At 43.5% G+C, this 16,132-nt stretch overlaps 1 long non-coding RNA gene across 1 annotated transcript in view; it reads left to right on the top strand.

Annotated features, from left to right (window-relative positions):
* LOC120891406 (uncharacterized) overlaps positions 1–13,233 on the top strand; it is a 33,924-nt gene extending 20,691 nt beyond the window's left edge. The window contains exon 4 of the long non-coding RNA XR_005735770.2: positions 9,831–13,233. This is a non-coding gene — a long non-coding RNA (uncharacterized LOC120891406). The remainder of the gene's footprint in view (positions 1–9,830) is intronic.
* The last annotated feature ends 2,899 nt before the right edge of the window (positions 13,234–16,132 follow it).

Below are 16,132 nucleotides of genomic sequence, written 5' to 3'. Positions count from 1 at the left end.
AGTGAGCACCCGCACCATGCCCAACCTGTCCTGGTCAGCAAGACATATCGAGGTGTCCCTACACCTTCCCCCAACCCAGCCGCCCCGCAGGGAGACAAGACATCAGGAGGAAACACACACACACACACACACACACACACACACACACACACACACAATGATACATTATGATACATGGCAGGCAGCAGGAGACCTGGGTGCCATAAAATAGAATAAGAGGATGGAAGACCCTGATGAGCTAAGCGGGCCAGGAAGGCTACTGAGGGAACAACTTAAAGCCAATACCTGGAAGCAGAAGGAGATAGCCAAGCAAAGGCCCTGATGTGGAACTGAAAGCTGAGCAGTGTGAAGGGAGGCACTGGGAAAGGAAGTGGGGAAGGAGTAGAGCACATAGCCTTGACAATGTGGGTAGGTAGAGGCCCCATCAAGGAGCTCAGTCTTTCTATAATAAGAGCCTCTGAAGATTTTTAACTGGAGCAGAGACACATTCAGGCCTTCCCTTGAGAGTGTCCCTCTTGAGGTCCAGGCATAGTCCCATATAAAAGATGCTGTGTGAGGTTGAAATCCAGAGCCTGTTTCATGAGCTGGAAACCATCCTACAAAGGTGAAGTTGTCCCAATTACACAACCTTAAATAATGCACCTTCCTTTCCCCAATGCCACAAGCTGGTTGTGAAACGTGACCATGGAGCAATCTGCATGCATTCTGAGATTATTGCCGCGGCTCATTCATCATTAGACAGAGGGCAGCACCCGTCACTGGAAACACCTGTTTGAATCACATGGCCCATCCCTGCTAGTAGCGAGGACTTTCCTGCCGGCCCCTTGTTTCTTTGCTGCTTTTGAATGATTCAGTCTGTGACACTTTTGCTCCTCCTGGACTCTGTATCCTCCTCAGATTCCAAGGTACCCTGTCCACCAGGGCCTGTGCAAATGGCTGTGGCTGCTGGTGATGTTTGGGGTCATGTGTCTTAACTCTCAGCCCTCATTTTTGCCCATTCACCTAACATGCATAAGACTTACCAAAAAGAACAAGAGCTTGAGGCTTTGAGGTCATCTGATTAACCCTGCACAATCAAACATATTTCCCAAGGTGGATGTTGCTCAAAATATTCAAAGCAATCTTGAAGAAAAAAAGTACAATAGGACTGGTGATGTGTCTCAGGGGTAGAGAACTCGCTAGCATGTGTGAGAGGTCCTGGGTTAACCTCCACTAGCCCTGTGGGGGGGGGGAAAGGGGAAGTAGAAGGACAATAAATTTGGAACATCCTGTCTCAATTCATTTAAGCAACTTTTTTAAAATTACAGGTCATCTCAGAACATTTGATGCACTAATAGGCATTGTAAGTCTCTTGAAAGGAACGATACATATTTATCCTTTATTCCATGAGCATCCTGCACACTAGTGTTTGAAAGTACATGCAGCAGGAAATGTCATGCACAGCCACTAAATGACAGAAGTAAGGAGAGCCTAGAATGGTCTGTGAGGGTCAGGCCAGTGTCTAACTTTCCTCCCAGGTTCTCAGCTGTCAGGGAACCCCAAGTCCCAGCACTAGGACCCAACTTCAGAGCAGGAGGGAAAGAGCTCCTCTCTCCCTGGGCCCTCAGGACTACCTGTCCGCTCAGACCCTCCACCTTCTCAGTGACTCCTGAGAGCAGGAACTTCCTTTGACTCTGTGGCACCCAGAGACAGAAATGTGTTTGCATGGGCATAGTTAGTATGAAAAGCTAGTATGAAAAGCATTTGGCCTTTGCTTCTTTCTCTTCAATGACTAAAGTACATGTGTTTGTTTAAAGAAAAAAATATATATATATATCTCAAGCAATACACATGCACATAGGACGTATGGTTATGATCAAAAGTGGAATCCTCCTGCTTCAGTCTGCCAAGCCACTAGGATTACAGGTATATGCCAGGGCATGATGGGGTACACCTGTAATCCCAGAGACTCAGGAGGCTGAGGCAGGAGGATCCTAAGTTCAAAGACAGTCTTAGCAACTTAGGGAGACCTAAGCAGCTTAGCGAAATCCTGTCTCAAAATAAAATATAAAAAGGGCTGGGGATGTGGCTCAGTGATTAAGTGCCCCTGAGTTCAACACTCAGTACCAAAATAAAGAAGTGGAAGTCCCCTGTTCAGCCCCTTGACCACAGTGTGGGTGGTTCTGGGAAATGAATCTTTGGAGCATGAAAACTCTCGTCTGAGTCAGAGGCACTGGGTTTGAATCCCAGCTCTACCTTGCACGTGCTTTGTGTCCTTGGTCCTGGGCAAGTATTGAGGGATCTGAATCTGCCTGGATGTAGCTCTTCTACCAAATTGGAGTCAGTTAAATTCAGACTCAGGATTTTCTTCCAGAATCCAGGCACTTAAAAAAAAAAAAGCCTATTTTTATACAATGAATGGTGTCCATCTCTTCAGACTGTTCATTTCAGACAGCATTGATATACAGAAACCACTATTTAGAGATTTAAATTTTTTTTCAAGTGAATATTCAAATTACCAAAGTTAAAAATGCAGAAAAACCAATCAGTTGACTCTCTATATCCTACAGGCTAGCCTGACTATTATTTCTTTTTTGTGTTGAGGACTGAACCTGGGACTTCACACATGCTGGGTAAGTGCTGTACCACTGAGCTACATCCCACCCAGGGTTTAATTTATTTATTTGTACCATGGATAAACCCAGGGGCACTAAACCACTGAGCACATCTCCAGTCTTTTTAATTTTGAAACAGGGCCTTCCTAAATTGCAGAGGCTGGCCTCAAATTTGCAATTCTCCTGCCTCAGCCTGCAGAGCTGCTGGGATGACAGGTACATGCCACCATGCTGGGCTGGGTTGGTGTATTTTTGATGCTGGACACTGAAAGTTTTTCCAGGACTCTTAAAAATTACCACATATTAAAATTCAGCTTACAAAAGTTCAGACACTTTTTATCGTTCCAGCTAGGATTTCCAGATAAAATACACATTGCTCAATTAAATTTAAATGATCTAAAATTCAAATCTCTCTTCTATTCTGTATTTTCATTTGCTAAATCTGGCAACCCTAAATCCAGAAATTTAAATGGTTACTTTTAAGGGGTTTGGAACTGATTTACACACATTCTAAATAAACTTCTTTTACAAATTAAACATGCCCTACCTTACTTCCTCTTTGAAGTTCTTCAATTGTCTCATCCAGCAACCACAACAAAGAGCCACTTTTAAAAAATGCTTCTAAGTCTAATAGTCTCATAAAACACGGCTAGTCCAAAGTCTTTAAAGGATGTGTCCCAAATGGTACATAAACTTTGCAAGATTTTATCTTAGCCACAAATCTAATCAATTGATCCACCTAGTTGCACATTTTTTCTTGGAGTTGCAACATTGTCCATTTAGCAGGCCAGAAATCTCTCAGCTGTTACAAGTTCATAAAATACCACACATGAGCAGATTCCATTTTTTTCTTTGGGGGAGGGTACTGGGGATTGACCCCATCGGTGCTTAACCATTGAGCCACATCCACAGCCTATATATATATATATATATATATATATATATATATATATATATTAGAGACAGGGTCTCACTGAGTTGCTTAGGGCCTCGCTAAGTTGCTGAGGCTGGCTTTGAACTCAGGATCCTCCTGCCTCAGCCTCCTGAGCCACTGGGATTACAGGCGTGTGCGCACCACGCCTGCCTCAGATTCCATTTTTAAATATGAAAAATTTGTGCTGCAGCTGAATCTCTTGAGCATTTCTACATGTCATTCCACATCTTCCTCTGGCTGGAAGAGACCCATTCATGGAGGGAGACACCAGAGACGCAACCAGGCCTGACTCTGAGATTGCAGACACGAGGCAAATTCATCTTACTGAGTTCAAGAAACCATTATTTCCTCTCATGTACTGTTCAGGGTTATCTCTCAGAATTCCTGGGTGCGTGTGGCTGGAATGCTAACGGATGGATTCGGGTGATACGCCTGCATTTTCCCCCTGGGACTCCATCCACAGCCCCATGACTTAATTCAGAGGGGTGGCCCAGGGATCCCAAGGCTAGCTTTGAGTTATTTCACTCCCTCCACTTTTCTTGCAGAATTGTCTTTGCCAAAGTCCAAAAATACAGACAGATTGAACTTCATGTTTCTTTTGCTTTACAGATCGTCATATTTTCCTGCACGGATGACTAAAAGTCATTTTATTTGGGCTGTGCCCATGGCTTTGGCAAGTTACTGAACTTCTTTGTGCCTCCTTTCCCCATGTGCAAAATGAGGCTCATGTAGAGCCACCTTCCTGGGATGATTAAATTAGCTCATGCACATAAGTGGTTGGACAGTGCCTTTTGTGTAGGCATGATCAATAAGTGCCAATGGTGTCTACAATTACTAAATGAAAGGGAGTTATAATGGCAGGTGATGGTCCAAGGGGCCACAGCTGAAGGATATAGAAATTGTACCCCATCCCCTCCCTGCGTCGCGGCCAAGATAGTGTATGACCCGGGAAGAGCGAGGAAGAGAGAGCCCAAAACTTTGATCCTTACAATAAATCATTTCCCAGTGACAAAACAAACCCTGGAAAAGAGATAACCATCCATCTGAAAATAGGAGTCCCTGGGAAGAGGGATCCTTTCCTAAGAAAACTCTCTCCCAGTGACAGTGAAACTACACATCAATCTTGTCCCAGGGACAATACAGTGACCCCTGGAGGGCAACAGGACCCTGAACTCCGAACCCTCCATCCATGCCCTGTAAAAACACTGCCTAATAAAAACCATGCCAAGTAAAAACAAGTTCCAGACGTTTGCAACTTTTTGAGCACATCCTGTTAAAGCCTTCAAGGACTAAGTCACCTCCCAGTGCAACCTACGTAAACCCATACCCCTCCTATAATCGGGGGGCCATTTTCTACCCAGAAAGTGAGCCCCTCCAATGCCTGATTCCACTGCAGAATAAAAGGCATAGCTGATCCATGAAGTCTGCTCCCGCCACGGGTATTTGTGCTTTTCATTCTGGTGCTGAAACCGGTTTGGTTATTTTTGCTTATAACAGCTACCACTGATACCCCAACTCCTGGCCAGGGAGCTGCTAATCTATTTACATGTGCTATTTCATTTACTCTCCAGAGAACTCAGTGGGGTGGGTACCGTAACTGCTTCCCTTAGAGCTGGGGGAACTGAGGCACAGAGAGGAAGGACCTGTCCAAGGTCACCCAGACAGTAAATGGTTGAGCCTACATTGAACCTGGATCAAAGCCAGTGCCCTATTCTTAGCCCCCTCAGTCTTCCTTGGAGTGGCCCTGGTCAGTTTTCAGGAGTGTGGGGGACAGGTAGGCTCCAGGCAGCTCCCCTCAGTCAACCGAGGGCAAGTCTTCCCACCACCAGTGCTCCCCAACCTGCCTGGACTGAGCCATGCACTCCAGGGAGAGACAAGCCTCTCTCTTCTCATTGATTTTCTCTGCCTATGTCTCTCTGTGCTGGGGATGGAGCCCAGGGCCTAAGCTACCCCCCAGTCTCCAGCACATCTCCTCTTCCCTTCCCAAAGCAGGAGGGGCCTCAGTCACCTCACCGTGGAGTCACTGAAAAGTATTTTGCAACTCAAGCTGAATTCAGGAGAGGGCTGGCCTTCCAAACTGACAGCTCAATAGAATCTAGCATCCTCACTCTTGGGCTTAGATTACACACACACACACACACACACACACACACACACACACACACTCACACACACGCACATGCACATGCATACACAAACATGACTTCTGTGTAGCTGTGATGCTAATCAGTACTGGTCTCTTTCTGTTAAACTTATTTATGTTCCCCAAGCGTATGAACCTCCAAAGAGGCAAAACTTAGGAAAACACTTGGCAAGGCTGGTGTCCTCCAAACTCACATACTGGCAAGGGACAGCCGTCCTCAGTTTGTGTCATGTGCTCCTAATTATCATGATTATTGTCTTTGAGCAAAGATAGTTAGATGTGCCTAAATGCTTGGCATGCAAACAATGCCAATTGGATAATTATAAAGATTGGACATTGGTCTCCTGGAGGATATATTCACAAACAAGTATATTTGACTTTATTTTAAAAACATTTTATTTTTTCTTAAAAGACAAAATTAAATGGGGATTTATTTATTTGATTTAATATTTTATAATTGGGTAAAAGTCACCTGTTATTGGTCAGTATATAACTTCTTCATATATAATGAAGAATTGTGTTATCCTTGACGTTGAGGTGGGAATTTCAATGTATTTTTGGAAAAGAAAATAGTGAAAGCCTGATTGATTTAAAGCTTAAAGGTGAAACAAACAAAAACAATGCTTATCTACTTTTTACATAAAGAAAGAAAATTAAGATCTCTTAGTCTTCCTGTTTGATTCATGTTTCAGGTGTGACGTTATTGGGCTAGTTTTCAAATGGACTCAGGAAACAATGTATAAAACCTTTGTTTTATTTTTTATCCTTTTTTTTTTTTTTTGGTACTGGGGATTGAACCTGGGGCATAAATAAATAAATATTTTATTTAGAGACAGGGTCTTGCTGAGTTGCATTTAGGGCCTCACTAAGTTGCTGAGACTGGCTTTGAACTCACAATCTTCCTGCCTCAGCCTCCTGAGCTGTTGATATTACAGACTTGCGCCACTGTGCCCAGCCTTCGCTATCTTATATTCCTAAATGGAGTGATGTTTAGAAAGAGGCCTGGATTATCTTCAAATGTAAAAATTGCAGCTAAGATCTGTCAAAAAGCCAGCCTCACTGCTCTGCCTGTTGCTTGCACCATGTCAGGACAGCCCTCCAAAACAGGCTGAAATTAAGCCCACTTAGAGTTCTGTTCAAAATAATTTTTCCCATAAAGATTACTATGATCCCAAAATAGAGAAAGATATAATGCAAAGCTAAATAAGAGTTTGGGTAAATTATAAAAGGTATTTCAAGATTATGAAAGGGCTCCTAAAAGAAATAGGACTTGTAAAAGATTTTATGTGTGATGGGGTTGACATATTTTGAGTTTCTACAGAGGCTAAATAGATATCAAATGTTTATTAGAGTTATTATAAAAATTACGCTTCTTGGTTCAAAACTGTTTATACAAACTGAATATGCTTTTTGCTCTTGTTAATTTTGTTTTGTATTTTTCTTGGGAAAATTTATAACTATTGCCTATTAGTGTTTTGCACTTGTTAGAAGGTATAACAGAGAAACCTGATTTGAGACAATAAGCCATTACCTACAGGAAAGATATGTTTCATGGGCTCATTTTTTTTTTTGAGGAAGGGTGTGGGGGGGATTTCAGGGGATCAAACCCAGGAGCTCCTTACCCCTGAGCTACATCTCAAACCCCTTTTTAAAAAGAATTTTTTTTTGTAGTCGTAGATAGACACAATAACTTTATTTATTTTTATGTGGTGTTAGGATTGAACCCAGTGCCTCACACTTGCGAGGTGGGTGCTCTACCACTGAGCTACAGCCCCGGCCCCTTTAAATTTTTTTTTTTTTTTTAAATTTTGCAACAGAGTCTCACTAAGTTGCCCAAGTCTGGCCTTGAATTTATAGTCCTCCTGCCTCAGCTTCCTGAACCTCTGGGATTACAGGTATATGCCACCAAGCCAGACTCCTGGGGTATTTTCTATGTCCTGAATAATTAAAATAGACCATGATTTCCAAAGGCATTCTCAAGTGCATAATGTTGGGTATCCTTCATCAAACCATCATCCAGAATGCTTCAAACCCTGCCCCCTGCACCCATTGGCCTGTTTATCACCTCTGTAATTTTCCTTCTTCCTGCGTGTCATGTGAAGAGTGGGTCATGCAGTGAATAGCTTCTTCAAACTGGCTTACCTCACTCAGCAATATGCAAGCAGGACTTATTTGTGTCTTTGCAAGGTTGACAGTTCATTCCTTTCCACTGGGTATTGCTGAATATACTGCACTATATGGATGTGCTCTGATTTGGTTGTGCACTCAGCTGCTGAAGGACATTCTGATTACTTCAAGTTCTGAACAGTAGGAATAGAGCGGTGGTACATAATTACATGCTGGTTTATATTTAGACACCAGTTTTTTAAAGCAGTTGTCTAAATATAGACCACTTAGGGGTGTCATTATTGAATCATAAGGTTAGACTTGTTTTTGCTTTGGAAAAAAACTGACACACTGTGTTCCAAAGTGACTGTGCTCTTGTGCATTCTACCAGCAATGATTGATAGTGCTTACTGCCTCTCATCTTCTAACAATAGGAACTGCTGTTTTTTTGTTTTTTAAAAAGTTTACCAGTTCTAATAGGTGCCATTAATCATACAAGAACAGGCCAGTTCTAGTAGCTGTGCCAAAAACCATGCAAGAAGATGCTCAATATCATATATCTTTGGGAAATTGCCAAAATGTGATGATGATTATTATTTTTGGGTACCAGGAATTGAACTAAGGGGCACTTGACCATTGAACCACATCCCCAGCCCTATTTTATTTAGAGACATGGTCTCACTGAGTTGCTTAGGCCCTCCCTAAGTTGCTGAGGCTGGCTTTGAACTCGTGATTCTTCTGTCCCAGCCTCTCAAGCCACAGAGATCACAGGCATGTGCCATCCCACCCAGCATAAATATTGTTTTAATTTTCAATTCCCTAATGATATATGATGTTAACCACCGACTTTGTATTTTCCTTTGCTCAGGTGTCTGTTCAGAGATTTGCAGTTTTACCTAAAACGGTGCTTGCATTTTGCCCAAAGAAAAACTCTCACAACTAATCAACACATAACCTCCAAGTCTGGAAATCGGCATGGTTTCTCCATGACAATCCAATCCACAGGCTCGCTTCACTTTCACCACCTGCCGCTTCTGGGGGAAATTCTTTTTCTATTTGGATCCAGATTTATTTTTTGGAACTCTTCCTGAGCCTGTCCCTCATTTTAAAGACCATGACAGATGAAAAGAATGCATACTTTTTTTTTTTGTTTGAATACCTGTTTTCAGCTCATTTTTAAGTTTTTTGTATATAAAGAAAAAAAGATTTATGTGTTTCAAATACAAATTCTTTTTCCGATCCATGTTTTGTAGATAATTTATTCTCCTCTGTGACATGTCTTTCTTCTCTAAACAATCTTTCACAGAGTAGAGCATTTAAATTTACCAAGTCCAAGTTATCGGTACTTTTTCTTTTGCAAATTGGCTTTTGTTGTTGTATGTTAAAATTCATCAAGTCCAAGGTCTCATAGATTTTCTTTTTCTTTTCCTTCTAGAGTTTTAAAAGTTGTTTTTCCTCTAATTTGTTTAAAGAATATTTTTAGTAAATAGTAAATATTTTTAATAAATTAGTGTAAACTTTGAAGTTTGTGTCTACATTACTTCATTCCAAATACTTCTTCCATCATCACTTTTTGAAAAAGGAATGGGAGTGAGTTTCATTTCAGTTTGAATTTCCAAAATTATGGCACTGAATAATCTAACTACAGTAGGGAAAGAATTTGTTCCTTTTGCAGGAATTTCACTGTACCTGTTGAATTTCACTGTACCTGTTGTTAAGATTTGTTTTTAGGGGGTCTAATTTTGTTTATTTTGGCCATTTTTTTGTCAGTTTAGCTAAGGGTTTGTCAATATTATAATTTCAGCAAACCAACTGTTTCATTGATGCTTTCTATTATTCTTTTAGTCTCTGATTCATTTATTACTTTTCTGATCTTTACTGATTTTTTCTTCCATAGATTTTGGATTTTGTTTGTTCTTGTTTTTGTAATATTTTGTAATATTATGATTAATCATGATTTTTTTATTTTTAAAAATTTTTTATATACGCATTCATTCCTATAAATATGCCTGTTAGTACTAAAAAAAAAAAAAAAAATTTGTTCCTTTTGCAGGAACGCCAGGAGGGGGCGCATGTGCGCCGTTGAATTACCAGCAGCCTGTGCTGAGGCCTGGTGGCCACCAGAGGGCGTGAAGTACCTTTCCTGACTCACTGCAGCCTCGAATGGTGTAGAGATGCAAAGCGCTGAGCCGTACCCCCAGCCCCATATGATAAATTCTCATTACTAAGACATTATCTCCCCAGTGTCCTCTAATATTAACTTATTGTGCACACAGTGGCCACTAATACACGCTGTGGCCTTTAATACTAATATGCACACAGTAGCTACTAGGGACATTTTCTTTTTGGTCCTGGGAATTGAACTCAGGAGCACATCCCTAGCCCTTTTAAATTAATTAATTAGTTTATTTGTTTTGGATACAGGGTCTTACTAGGTTGCTTAGGCCTCGTTAAGTTGCTGAGGCTGACCTTGAAGCTTTATTATAGAGGCCACATCTACCCAAATCCAATTCAGCCCAAGTTGTAAAACCATCATCCTTGTAAGAAAATCTGAGTGGTGCTTTATAAAATGGAGTAATTCAGGTCAAAGAATGAACTATCAACCTTGCAAAGATACGGATAAGTCCTGCTTGCATGTTGCTGAGTGAGGTAAGCCAGTTTGGAGAAGCTATTCACTGCATGACCCACTCTTCACATGACACTTGGAGAGGGAAAACTAGCGATCATCTAGGCCAAAGGGTGCAGGGGGTGGGGTTTGAAGCATTCTGGATGATGGTTTGATGAAGGATACCCAACATTATGCCCTTGAGACTGCCTTTGAAAGTCATGGTTTATTCCAATTATTCAGGACACAGAAAATACCCCAGGTGGCATCCACCTATAATCCCAGTGCCTCTGGAGGCTGAGGCAAGAGGTTTAGAAGTTCGAGGTCAGCCTTAGCAACTTCAAAGGACCCTAAACAACTTAGTAAGACCTTGTTTCAAAAATGCTTTTTTAAATTTTTAAAAGGGTTGGGAATGTGGCTGTATTACATGCTCCTGAGTTCAATCCCCAGTACCACAAAGAAAAAGAAAACTGAAAGTCCCTAGCAGCTACTGTGTGCATATTAAGAGGTTATGAGTGGGCTGGAGATATAGCTCAGTTGGTAGAGTGCTTGACTTACATGCACAAGGCCCTGGGTTTGATCCCCAGCACCACAAATAAAAAAAGGTTATGAGATCTGAGATTTAATTTGTGGGAGCTGGTCCTATTTCAAGAAAGACAGTGTCAGGATTATATTGGGCTGCAGGACACCCTGCTGGTATGCTGAACTGAGAAGTTGGTTTGTGTGGGCAGCCAGCTGTGCCCTGCTCTGAGCCTAGACCTGAGTTACTCCATTTTATAAAGCACCAGTTTGTCCCAAGCTATTCCATCTTGAGTTCAAGTGCTAAGGCAGAATGACTTGGTAACTTACCTGAGCAAGCAGATAACCACCAGATATTAGTCATATAGAACCTTCTTAAAAGAATAACCCCAGCTCCACAGCACAATCAGAAAGCTTAAATCAGAGCTGATTATAAGTAAATTAAGTATGCTAACAAAAAACTATCACCTGTGCATTTATCAAATTAAATCAGGGATACGTGGTTGCATGGCCATATCAAACCCATGACAGAGAAACTTGGCCTGTCAGCATATCAAATTCACTGGACCTCTGATTGATGCCTCACTGAACTACATAAAAGAACGTAGAACTGGCAGTTCACACCAGCCCATTTTGTTACCAAGATTACTTGGTGAATGCAACTTGAGATTAATAGGTGACAAACTTCCAATTGTCCCTAGGCCTTCAGCTTAGCTTGATCTTCCTGCTTGAAGCAATCCACTTCAAAAATGGCCTCCCTCCAGGTCCTTACCTTGAACAGCTCTAAGTGCCCGGGGTTAACCTTTTCTTAGGTATTCTGGGCTTTATGAACAATCATGTAAAGTCCGCTGTGTGACTTGATGTGTGAATTAAGATTGGAAGGGAATAAAAGAACCTGTGATTGCCACAGTCATGATACCAGGTGACCCGTGAGTACTTGGTGAATTAAAGCTGATGAAGTTGGCGCAGCTTGTGAATTTATTGTTATTTGATAAATTCTGATATTGTGGAAAGACACGAACATACCCTATCTGTGTCTGTAGTTCTGCTCACAATGATTTGTTTGTTGCTGGTCCTTAAAGCTGAAATTCCCTTCCTGCCTCAATCACTTGAGTAGCTGGGATGACCGGCAAGGGCCACCGGGCCACCAGGCTCTGCTACTGTGCCTCTATTGACTTTCTTGATTGAGAGCCAACTCAGTGAAGGGACCTGTATGTGGCTATGTGCTGAGGAGGAAAAAGAATGGAGGTGTCCTTCCAATTCAAACATGCCAAAATGTTCAGATGCTGCTCTGCTGCTGGACTGCTGTTTGTATCGGGCATCTGGCCCTTCTGTTTGTGTGGCAAACAGGTCGCCTAGCCTTCCGTAAGAGGTGGAAGATACAACATGTTCAGGTGCAATAGTGGCAGTCCCTTCAGAAGCACTCAGCCCTAGGTAGATCACTGATTTTTGAAGCAGCTAGGTGAGACTCTAACCTATCCTAAATATGTCTCTCATTTGAAGACGACAATCCTTGCCTAGTTGGATGGCTGGGAGGAATAAATGAGGTTTAGTAAAATCCCTGTTGAGTTTATGTTGTAGTAAATGCCCACGAACATATGAACCGGCTCTTGGATGTCAATCTGGGGGTTAGCAGGGATTAGGACACCATACATCATGTTTGAACTTGTTCTTTAAAGAACCTTTACTGTTGTAGGAACTGACCAGACAAGACACCAAGGTAGCAGGAAGCATATTTATTGTTTATTTATGGTGGCAACCAGGTTCAGAGGGAACAGCTTTCACTGCAAACAATTAGTCCCCCTGAACTGCAAAGTTCAGGTAGTTCCAGAACTTTATACCCAGTGTGTAGGGGGAGGGGCTCAGAATTTCACAATCTGCAGAAGTTCACACAAAAGCAGCTCCTTCTTTCACTGTTTTGAGCAAGTTAACCCTTCAAGGATAGCATAAGGGGAGAACCCCCCTCCAAAACCAGCTATTCCCATGGAGCCCAATTAGTAACATCTTCTCTTTGAAATTGTGAAGCTCTGGCCCAAGGCCAGAAGCTTCTTTAAAGAATCTGTCTTTGTAAGGTCCTTGCTTAGAATCTGGATGGCCATCTTAAGTGACAGTCACCATTTTTAAGAAAAATTTCGCTTTCCACCCAAGGGATTTTCCGAGAAATGCTCATCACCCTGTCATACCAACCCCACCCTTAACCCCCAGCATTAGGGCCTGCCCGGCTCTAATCCCTGAGCCTGCCTCATAAAAGTTCTGAACCCTGCTTTGCCTCTCTCCGCCTATGGAGAGCTGGCCTTTGTTAGCTCTGACAAATAAACTCTCATGTGTCTCTGCTTGGTCTCTGTCTTTCATTTCTCGATCCCCCATCTCCCGGGTCCTTGCTTTCCCTTCATTTTGGTGCTGAAACCTGGAATTGGGTTCCCCTGTGTGCCGGCTCCCCTCTTTGAGGGTCACTGAGTGTCCCCAGGCCCCGATCCTGATTCCATCATGGGACCAGGCCCTCCATTCTGCCGAATGCCCTCTGCACACCACCGGACATTTCAGGTATGACCCTTGTTTCCAGTCAACCTATCCACCTACAGGTCCTGGGAAGTGACCGTTGACCATCCCAGGGTTTCCATGTAGTCCGGGATACCCCCAGCCACAGCTTTCACAGATACGGCTGATCCCTACTGTTGATGGGGTCTATAGGTGGTCTTTTATTTGGGTCTTGGGTTTTGAGAAAAAAACTACTAAGGGTGGTTGGGGGTTGTTCCTGTGAGACCTCTCGGCTTTGGGTTAATGTGTTCGGCTTCTGCCCCTATGTAGTCCCGGCTGGGCACCCAAGAGCTTCTACGGGCCCTGCCCCCCCACTCTTACCCAGTCATGGTGATGACCCCCTGAGCGTAACCATCCTCTTGACTGGGTGATATTGGATACTAGGGGACACCCCACCTCTAAACTCACCTCCTAGGTCTCACCATGGGCAGCTCCCCACCCATTACTTCCCATAGTCCCCAGGCTGCCTCCTGGCTAACCTAGGGTCTCTCTCTCACCCCGGCCCTAAAACCCCCAAAATTTATCCACTTGTGCTATCAGATCTGGCCTTAATATGTTCTGGACTTTAAATGGCTGCTTAACGGCCTCTAGATCCTGTTAGCTGCAGGGCAGGCTGAACACTGACCCCCAACAATCTGGTGCAATGGTAACCTACTCTGACCTGCCCTGTCTGCCTGAGGGCAGAAGATGACACCCTTAGCAACTACTGTATGAGCCAATCACTGTACGCCAACAAAGCAGCTTACAGACCCAGAGACCTCATAAGATTTTGGCTATAAAAACTCTCTCCTGGGGGCTGGGGATGTGGCTCAAGTGGTAGCGCGTTCGCCTGGCATGCGTATGGCCCGGGTTCGATCCTCAGCACCACATACAAACAAAGATGTTGTGTCCGCCGAAAACTAAAAAATAAATATTAAAAAATTCTCTCTCTCTCTCTCTCTCTCTCTCTCTCTCTTTAAAAAAAAAAAACAACTCTCTCCTGCCAAGCCCTCTCCACCTACCTCCCCTTACTTTGCGCTCTCTCTCTCTCTCTCTCTCTCTCTTCCTTCCCTGTCAATCAGACACCGCCACAATAAAGATCTCTTGGTTGCTCTGAATGTCATGGTCACTTTCCTTTCATTTGGTGCTGAAACCTGGGAAGGTATTGACCGAGTACATGTCCCCTTCTCTATGGCTCACCTTCCCCAAATTGAAAAACAACTAGGCTTATATATTACCAACCCGGTCCCATAGACCAAAGAATTCCAATAAGTAACAAAGGCCAGCTCACCATCCATGATGTCTTTACCAATACTTTACTTCCTGAGGAGCGGAGATGGGTTTGGGAACAGGCTTGTACTCATGCAGATGAGATCCATCAGACCAATCCGGCACATCCCATTGGGCCCCAAGCAGTCTCAGACCAAGATCCCCTCTGGGACTACAACACCAGCAATGGCATCACAAACCGAGATCATTTCACCCTTGTATTCTAGCAGGCCTAAAAAGGGCATCCCAGAAAGCAGTTAAAATTTGAAAAACTTCAGGAAATTATCCAAGGTAAACACGAGGACCCACCAGCCTTTCTGGACCACCTTACTAAGTCTCTCTTGCAATACACTAATTTGGACCCAGAAACCCCTGACGGCCGACAGTTACTGATGACTTATTTCTTTGCCCAAAATTTTCCTGGTATTTGGATCAAACTTAAAAAATTAGAACGAGGCCCCCTCATTCCCCAGACCAAGATTCTTGCTACCGTTTTTAAGGTCTATCATAACCGAGATGAGAAGCCTAAACGCCTAAAGTCCCAAATGCTGGCTCACGCCCTCGTGGGCCTTCCCAAAACTCATCTCCTATGTCCAGAGGTGCCGCAGTCTTGGCTGGGCACAGAATCACGAGCCACCACACACCTTGTAGATTCAAACAGCAATTCTTTATTTAACTCACACCGGCCCTGTACACAAACACGTTCTGGGGAAATCTAAGTTCTGCTCGCCAATTCATGCCCAAAATACTTTCTGAATTCCACGAGAACTCAACGGGAACTCAGGCAGCAGGAACGCCCTATACCCAGCAGCAATAACCTTAAACCTGGAACTTCCCTAAACCCAGATTGTCTTAAACCGGTTATGCCTTAAACCCAAATTATCTTAAACCGGGATACTTCCTAAAACCTGCAGGATACACCTTAAACCTGGATCCACCCTGGTCCTTGAGCAGGGTCACCTTTCTCAAAGACACATGCAATGTCGCAGCAAATTTCCATTTAACATGGGGTACGCTGGCAAGGAAATTTCGATGCGTCATTCCTACTTGGCAATGGCCCTCAGCACAGAGGCCATCCGCCAAAATCAGAACCCCCTGGGGCTTGCTTTAAGTGTGGACAAGAAGGACATTGGAGTAGGGCCTGCCCCAATCCAAGGCCACCTACCAGACCCTGCCCAAATGTTCCACTATGGGCCACTGGGCTTCGGACTGTCCCAGTACCCAAAGGGGTGCACGGCCAGACCCTAGCCCCCATAATCTTGCAGGGCTGGCCACCGACGATTGATGGGGCCTCAAGACTCCTGTCCCAACAAGCCAATCACCATGCTGGAACCCAGGGTCTAAATGACGGTTGATGGTCACAAAGTTCTTTTTTTCTAGATATGGGAGCAACGTTCTTGGTCTTCCAGGAGTTTTGGGGACCCTTACTTCCCTCTCAGTCCCCT

Source organism: Ictidomys tridecemlineatus, chromosome 2 (assembly GCF_052094955.1).
Source record: "Ictidomys tridecemlineatus isolate mIctTri1 chromosome 2, mIctTri1.hap1, whole genome shotgun sequence".
NCBI lineage: Eukaryota > Metazoa > Chordata > Mammalia > Rodentia > Sciuridae > Ictidomys > Ictidomys tridecemlineatus.
The sequence above is the reverse complement of the archived record's forward strand: the minus strand, read 5'-3'. Positions and strand labels throughout refer to the sequence as shown.